This window comes from Arachis ipaensis, chromosome B4 (assembly GCF_059453495.1).
Source record: "Arachis ipaensis isolate K30076 ecotype BB chromosome B4, ASM5945349v1, whole genome shotgun sequence".
Lineage (NCBI taxonomy): Eukaryota > Viridiplantae > Streptophyta > Magnoliopsida > Fabales > Fabaceae > Arachis > Arachis ipaensis.
In genome coordinates, this window is record NC_142439.1 from 92,131,442 (window position 1) to 92,140,510 (window position 9,069).

A 9,069-nucleotide genomic window follows, 5' to 3' on the forward strand; every position below is an offset into this window, starting at 1 on the left:
TCCAGTTTAAGGTTAAACTGGAGGTTAAACTTCAATTCCAGCATTTCTTAGCCTTCATGATTCTGGCGTTTAAGCTCCAGTTTAGGCTTAAACTGGAACTTAAACTCCACATGTGATATTCAAGCTTCCTTTATTGATTCTGTTGCTTCCTTGCTTAGCCTCTTCTTCCCTGAAATCATCCAAACAATTGCATCAAAGTCTTGCAAAATTTCATGAGAAATCTTCCATTCATAGCATTCAAGTAATATAACTAAAAACTCATGGAATTTGCATCAAAATCATACTGTTTGGATGGTTCATTGCTTTGTTATTCTTTTAACCATTCTTGGTTACTTAAAGCTCAAGAAAATGCATAAAACCACTAAAACTAACAGAAAAATACTAGTGAAACTAGCCTAAGATGCTTTGGCATCAGTTTCCTTCTGCTGTTTCACCTTCCTCTCTTCTTGTTCTACAAAATCTTTTTGGACCTCATCATATGTAGGGATGGCATAGTGTAGATGATGCATATTACTGGACATGTAGTTCAACTTGGCTTGAGTGTTTACGATGAACTCCTCCCTATGTAGTTGCCGTCCTTCATTAAGTACAGTGAACTTATTGAATGCTTTCATCTGAGCTATTTGCCGCTGATTGAGTTCCTGCAAATGCTTATCTTTGACGTTCTTACCTCTCAGTAACTTGGTGGATGGCTTGAGAGAGTTGGGAGTATTGTTCCTGTTGCTGCTCCATTTGTTGTTTCTGCCACTCTTCTTGTTAGCTCATCAAGTTGGACTGAAGGTTTAGTATTTGCTCTTGTCCTTCCATATGTCTCATCCCCAAATCTTCAATGGCTTTTAGAAGGTGATTCATATTCAAGTCGGCTAGGTAAGGATGCTCTTCTTGTTGATATTCTTCCTGATGGGACTCCTCTTGGTGAGCTCCTTCTTTTGCTTTTAGTTTCCCTATTTGTGGCCTTCTTTGTTGCTGAGCAGGTGTAGTATAGACCATACACTGGATTGTCATTAGCCTCCCAGAGTTCACCCAGTCTGGATTGCTATCCTCAAAGACCACCTTGGCCTCTTTGTATAATCTGAAAATGGTGCTGGGGTACCAAAGTCTGGCACCTGATTCAAGCTTCTCAGCTGAATCTTGAATTCCTTCAGCTATAAGTTCATGCACATTGATTTCTCCACCTTGTACTAGGTAATGTACCATAGTTTCTCAATTAATATTGACCTCTGAATTATTTGCAGCCGGGAGGATAGACCTCCTCACGAGTTCAAACCACCCCTTGGCTTCCGGGCTAAGGTCTCCCCTTTTGATGAACCGGGGTCTCCCATCTCCATACCTCTCCCAGTCAGCTGCTATAACACAGATGTCAGTAACGATCTCAGTGAGCTCATCATTGTCTTGGCTTTTACTTATCCTTGCATGATAACTGGGCTCATCAAAATGTGGTGATTTCAAGTGAAGAGCTCTTGTTATAGCATTTGGGCTGAAGTCCACCTCCTTTGCTCTTACATAACTTTTGAAGGTTGGGGCCCTGGTTTTGTCTTCTCTTACCACATTTACGTAAAATTCTTTGATGAGGTTTCCATTGATCTTTCCCTCTGGATTAGTGAGCCTTTGCCACTCTCTTTTTTCAATTTTCTCCCGAATCTGTGGGCATTCATCTTCATTGAATTGGAAGGTTAACTCGGGCAATATCTTTTTGAGCTTGATCCACTCAAATTCTCATTCATGGAAGGCAGTTTTGAATCTCTTCTCATCGAAAGGAATGCTCTCCATTGGTTCCTTCCTTTTTTGCCTCTTGGAGCTTGATGATGCCATGAATTTGAGTTGCTGTGTGAGGGGATTTGAAGGTAAGGATGGATGAAGAATTTGGTTGGTTAGGATGAGGTGTGATGAAGAGGTTTTGGACACCGAAAGTGTGAAGTGGAGAGTAGGAATTTGAGTGTGAGGGGTAAGTATGCACTAGGACTCACTTATATATGGAGATTGTGAGTGACTGGAAGGTGTGGATTGAGGGAATTGTTGCTTGATGGACGGTTGGGGTTGTGCATGGGGAAAGGACAAGGATCATCATTTTATGAGAGATATTGATTCGGTCTTCAAGAGTCTCCTTTCTTCAATGTTGCATGGCAACATTTCCCAATGCATTCCTTCTTGAGACAAGTGTGTAGTCCCTCTTCATGAAGTGGCCGAACCCTTCTCATTTAGTTGTCCAATCAATCTCCTTCAATGTTCCTCTCCTTTTCCCTATATAATAAGAAAAATTAATGTCCTAAAAAGTATTTAAAATTTACGGCTAAACTAATAAAAAGAAGAAAAGATTTTGTTTATTCATGAACTCCAACTAACTAACTAACTGTGTATCCTTATATGCACATTGGTGGCACCATGGGGTGACACCAAACTTAGTTTGGAGCACTGTGATGAAAAGTTCTGTTCAAAGTTCCAAGACTAGCATGCTCTCGGTTGCATTCATGCTTTCTTGGCACGCTTTGAACACCAAACTTGTTCTTCACTATATACTGCAATATAAGGATTTCACCAAGTGTTTGTCAAGTTTGGGTTGGAATTCATGAATATTGACTTATTCACTAGTAAAAGCTAATAAAACATGGGTTGCCTCCCATGAAGCGCTTCTTTAGCGTCGCAAGCTTGACGTTTCTCCTTTATCAGGGAGGTTGATAATGCTTCAAGTCCTCCCCTCTTGCCTTGGACTTATATCCATTGGTTGTATCAATGATCTCTACATGTTCCAAGGAGAGAACTCTGTTGATAGTGAAGACCTTAGGTAACTGAGATGGTACAGTGGGGAGATTAGGGGAGATATCTGGGAAGTAAGCTTAGATCACTTTATCTCCTGGAGAGAAGTCTTCCGTAGGGATCTTCTTGTTCCTCCACCCCCTTGGTACCTTCTTCTTTGTCCCTTTTGATGTTGCCTTACTCTTGGTGACTTCTTCTTCTAAGGAAATTTTGTTGTTGTCTTCACATGTTTCTGGTGGTTTAGGTTCCTCCAGCTTTTCCTTGAGTTGTGACAACTGCTTATTTCCTTATTCATCAACCCAGGGCTTTTCCAGATGGGCTGGTTGTGCTTCAGTGCTTGCTTCCTTTGTCAGCATCTCATTATGATCTTTGTTTGGTTCTTTGTTTTCTTGGTCTGCTTCTTGCGAGAGTTTGAAGACATTAAAGCTGAGTCGTTCATCATGGATCCTCAATATTAGCTCCCCTCGCTCCACATCTATGAGTGCTCTGGCTGTAGCTAGGAATGGTCTTCCTAATATGATTGGGTGAGTGTGACTCTCTTCCATGTCCAAGATGACAAAGTCTGTGGGAAGAAAGTATTTCCCAACCTTTAACAACACATTTTCCACCACCCCTATTGCTTGTTTTTGAGTTTTGTCAGCCAGCCTGATGACTACATCTGTGGGCAATATCTCATTGATCTGCAGCCTCTTCACCAGGGATAAGGGCATTAAGTTGATGCTTGCTCCCAAATCGCAGAGTGCTCTATCAAACATTGTTTCCCCTATGGCACAGGGGACATGAAAACTCCCTGGATCTTTTCTTTTCGTAGGCAACTGTGGTTGAATGAGGGCACTGCACTCCTTGTTCATCACTATAGTTTGGCCTCCCTTGAGTGAGCTTTTCCTGGGAAGCAGCTCCTTCATATACTTGATATATGCGGGTATTTGTTGAATAGTCTTGATGAATGGTATGTTGACATGCAGAGATGCAAACAAATCTAGAAACCTTAAGTATATTCTCTTCTCCACAGCACCATTGAGCAGTTGGGGAAAAGGTGCATAGAGTCTCAGCAGCTCCTGTTGTGAGATTTCTGGTTCTTGATGATCTTTTCCTTCTTCTCTACTGAGGTATCTTAGGGTTGTTTTGACAGCTTGCTTGGCTTGTCCTCAGTCTCCTTATCACTTATAGTGACCATCTTGCAATCTTCCCATCTTACTTTCTTTGTTTCACCTCTCAGATTCTTCTCTGTGACACTTGGGAATCCATCTGTGGGTTTGGGAATTTGCTCAGAGAGATACCCCACTTGAGATTCCAACCTCTTGATTGTGTCTCCTTGGTTTTTGAAACTAGCTCGCACTTCCTCCTTGACCACCTTGTTGTCTTAAATCTCCTTGCCTATGCCTTCAAGTAGATTCTCAATCCTTGAGAGTCTTTCATCAAATGATTGTAGATCGTGATTAGGCGTGGAAGGATGAGGTAAGTTATTTTGGTTTTGATGTGGATGTGGAGAGGTGTTGTTATTGGGGTGTTGATATGGTCTAGATGTGAAGTGTTGGCGGCTTGCATTGTTGGGATTTGGGCGTCTTTGATCAAGGCTTTGGTCTTGTTGATTTCCCCACCCAAAGTTTGGGTGATTCCTCCATCCATGGTTGTAGGTCTTGGAGTATGGATCATGGTTCTGCCTAGGTGAATTCCCAATGAAGTTGGCTTGCTCCTGACTACCCTCTGCTTCTTCATTCATTCTTTCTTGGGTTGTTGATGAAGTGGTGATTGCTGCTACTTGGTTTCTCTCCATCTTCTTGGTGAGGTGATGAGCGGATAATTTATACGCTTTTTGGCATTGTTTTTAGTATGTTTTTAGTAGAATCTAGTTACTTTTAGGGATGTTTTTATTAGTTTTTGTGTTAAATTCACATTTCTGGACTTTACTATGAGTTTGTGTATTTTTTCTGTGATTTCAGGTATTTTCTGGCTAAAATTGAGGGACTTGAGCAAAAATCAGATTCAGAGGTTGAAGAAGGGCTACTGATGCTGTTGGATTCTGACCTCCCTGCACTCAAAGTAGATTTTCTGGAGCTACAGAACTCAAAATGGCGCGCTTCCAATTGCGTTGGAAACTAGACATCCAGGGCTTTCCAGCAATATATAATAGTCTATACTTTGGCCGAGTTTAGACGACGTAAAAGGGTATTGAATGCCAGTTCTACGCTGCTGTCTGGAGTTAAACGCCAGAAACACGTCACGAACCAGAGTTGAACGCCAGAAATACGTTACAACCTGGCGTTCAACTCCAGAAAGAGCCTCTGCACGTGTAACATTCAAGCTTAGCCCAAGCACACACCAAGAGGGCCCCGGAAGTGGATTTATGCATCAATTACTTACTTCTGTAAACCCTAGTAACTAGTTTATTATAAATAGGACTTTTTACTATTGTATTAGACATCTTATGATTTTTAGTTCATCTTAGGATCATATTGATCACGTTTTGGGGGCTGGCCATTCGGCCATGCCTGGACCTTTCACTTATGTATTTTCAACGGTAGAGTTTCTACACTCCATAGATTAAGGTGTGGAGCTCTGCTGTTCCTCATGAATTAATGCAAAGTACTACTGTTTTTCTATTCAATTCAACTTATTCCACTTCTAAGATATTCATTCGCACTTCAACGTGAATGTGATGAACGTGACAATCATCATCATTCCCCCACGAACGCGTGCCTGACAACCACTTCCGTTCCACCTTAGATTGGATGATTATCTCTTGGATCTCTTAATCAGAATCTTCGTGGTGTAAGCTAGATTGGTGGCGGCATTCATGAGAATCCGAAAAGTCTAAACCTTGTCTGTGGTATTCCGAGTAGGATTCTGGGATTGAATGACTGTGATGAACTTCAAACTCGCGAGTGCTGGGCGTAGTGACAGACGCAAAAGGAGGGTGAATCCTATTCCAGTATGATCGAGAACCTCAGATGATTAGCCGTGCTGTGACAGAGCATTTAGACCATTTTCACAAGAGGATAGGATGCAGCCATTGACCACGGTGATGCCTCCAAACGATTAGCCATGCAGTGACAGCGCATCGGACCATTTTCCAGAGAGGATGAAAAGTAGCCATTGACAATGGTGATGTCCTTACATAAAGCCAGCCATGGAAAGGAGTAGGACTGATTGGATGAAGACAGCAGGAAAGCAGAAGTTCAGAGGGACAAAAGCATCTCTAGACCTTTATCTGAACTTCTCACCAATGATATACATAAGTATTTCTATCATTATTTTCTATCTATTTATTATTTATTTTTGAAAACTCCATAATCAATTATTATCCGCCTGATTGAGATTTACAAGATGACCATAGCTTGCTTCATACCAACAATCTCCGTGGGATCGACCCTTACTCACGTAAGGTTTTATTACTTGGACGACCCAGTGCACTTGCTGGTTAGTTGTGCGAAGTTGTGAAGTTATGTTTGGACCATGGTTCTGTGCATCCGTTTTTGGTGCCATTGCCAGGGAGAGAACGAACAAATAATTTTACAAATCTAAATCTGAGTGATCACGATTTTGCATACCATGTTTTTGGCGCCGTTGCCGGGGATTGTTCGAATTTGGACAACTGACGGTTCATCTTGTTGCTCAGATTAGGTAATTTTCTTTTTGTTTTATTTTCAAAAATTTTTCAAAAATCTTTCAAAATTTTCTCCTATGTTTTCGAAAAAAAAAATTTCTTTTCAAAAATATATATTTTTTTCTTTCTTCAGAATTTTTGAGAATGAATTCTAGTGTTTCATGATGATTTGTTGAATCCTGGCTGGCAGTAAGCCATGTCTAATCTTTTGGACTGGGGTTTCAACTTATCATCACAAGAGCTTGTTGATCTTCACACACTTAGTTGCTCTATACATGGAAAGTATCAATACATGCTAAAGCTTGACTGGCTATTAAGCCATGTCTAACCCTCAGATTGGAGCTTTAGAATAAGAATGCAAGATTCCTGGAATTCATATTAAAAATTTTGGAATCCTTATTTTTCTTTTTCACAAATAATTTTCGAAAAATCCAAAAAAAATCATAAAATCATAAAAATAAAAAAAATATTTCATGTTTCTTGTTTGAGTCTTGAGTCAATTTTTAAGTTCTAAGTTTGCATAAAATTTTTGAAAAAATTCATGCATTCATAGTGTTCTTCATGATCTTCAAGTTGTTCTTGGTAAGTCTTCTTGTTTGATCTTGATGTTTTCTTGTTTTGTGTTGTATGGTGTTTTTCATATGCATTCTTGAATTCTTAGTGCCTAAGCATTAAAGATTTCTAAGTTTGGTGTCATGCATGTTTTCTTTGCATTAAAAATTTTTTCAAAAATATGTTCTTGATGTTCATCATGATCTTCAAAGTGTTCTTGGTGTTCATCTTGACATTCATAGCATTCTTGCATGCATTCATTGTTTTGATCTAAAATTTTCATGCATTGCATCATTTTCATGTTTTTCTCTCTCATCATAAAAAATTCAAAAATAAAAAAAATATATATATATATCTTCCCCTTTTTTCTCTCTTAAAATTTCGAAAATTAGATTTGACTCTTTCAAAAATTTTTAAAAAATCTAGTTGTTTTTATGAGTCAAATCAAATTTTCAATTTAAAAATCTTATCTTTTTCAAAATCTTTTTCAAAAATCAAATCTTTTTCATGTTTTTTAGATATTTTAGAAAATTTTAAAAATATTTTTCAAAAATCTTTTTCTTAATTTTATCTCATAATTTTCGAAAATATCATCAACAATTAATGTTTTGATTCAAAAATTTTAAGTTTGTTACTTACTTGTTAAGAAAGATTCAAACTTTAAGTTCTAGAATCATATTTTGTGATTTCTTGTGAGTCAAGTCATTAATTGTGATTTTAAAAATCAAATCTTTTTCAAAACTAATTTCTATCATATCTTTTCAAAAATATCTTTTTATCTTATCTTTTTCAAAAATTTGATTTTAAAATATCTTTTCTAACTTCTTATCTTCTTATCTTTTCAAAATTGATTTTCAAATTTGTTTCAACTAACTAACTAGCTTTTTGTTTGTTTCTTATCTTTTTCAAAACTACCTAACTAACCCTCTCTCTCTAATTTTCGAAAATATCTCCCTCTTTTTCAAAATTTCTTTTTAATTAACTAATTGTTTCAAATTTTAATTTTAATTTATTTCTTCTCCTAATTTTCGAAAATCACTAACCCCTTTTCAAAAAATAATTTTTGAAAATCCTTCTCTCTCATCTCCTTCTATTTATTTATTCATCTACTAACATCTCTCCCTCACTCACCAAAAATCCGAACCCTCTCTCTCTCTGAGTTCAGATTTTCTCTTCTTCTTTTCTTCTACTCACATAAGGGAACCTCTATACCTGGGCAAAAAGGATCCATATTATTATTATTTTTTTGTTCCCTTATTTTTCATATGAGCAAGAGCAAGGACAAGAACATTCTTGTTGAAGCAGATCCAGAACCTGAAAGGACTCTGAAGAGGAAACTAAGAGAAGCTAAATTACAACAATCCAGCAAGCACCTTTCAGAAATTTTCGAACAGGAAGAGGAGATGGCAGCCGAAAATAATAATAATACAAGGAGGATGCTTGGTGACTTTACTGCACCTAATCCCAATTTACATGGAAGAAGCATCTCAATCCCTACCATTGGAGCAAACAATTTTGAGCTGAAACCTCAATTAGTTTCTCTGATGCAGCAGAACTGCAAGTTCCATGGACTTCCATCTGAAGATCCTTTTCAGTTCTTAACTGAATTCTTGCAGATCTGTGATACTGTTAAGACTAATGGAGTAGATCCTGAAGTCTACAGGCTCATGCTTTTCCCTTTTGCTGTAAGAGACAGAGCTAGAGTGTGGTTGGACTCTCAACCCAAAGATAGCCTGAACTCTTGGGATAAGCTGGTCACGGCTTTCTTAGCCAAGTTCTTTCCTCCTCAAAAGCTGAGCAAGCTAAGAGTGGATGTTCAAACCTTCAAACAGAAAGAAGGTGAATCCCTCTATGAAGCTTGGGAGAGATACAAGCAACTGACCAAAAAGTGTCCTTCTGACATGTTTTCAGAATAGACCATCCTGGATATATTCTATGATGGTCTGTCTGAATTAGCTAAGATGTCATTGGATACTTCTGCAGGTGGATCCATTCACCTAAAGAAAACGCCTGCAGAAGCTCAAGAACTCATTGACATGGTTACTAATAACCAGTTCATGTACACTTCTGAGAGGAATCCTGTGAGTAATGGGACGCCTCAGAAGAAGGGAGTTCTTGAAATTGATACTCTGAATGCCATATTGGCTCAGAACAAA

The 9,069-nt window shown here is 38.4% G+C and overlaps 1 non-coding gene across 1 annotated transcript; it reads right to left on the bottom strand.

Moving 5' to 3' along the window:
• Positions 1–8,712: 8,712 nt before the first annotated feature.
• On the bottom strand, positions 8,713–8,816 carry LOC148568368 (small nucleolar RNA R71). Its single transcript, XR_015882644.1, has one exon. It is a non-coding gene; the product is annotated as a small nucleolar RNA R71 (small nucleolar RNA).
• Between the last annotated feature and the right edge of the window lie 253 nt (positions 8,817–9,069).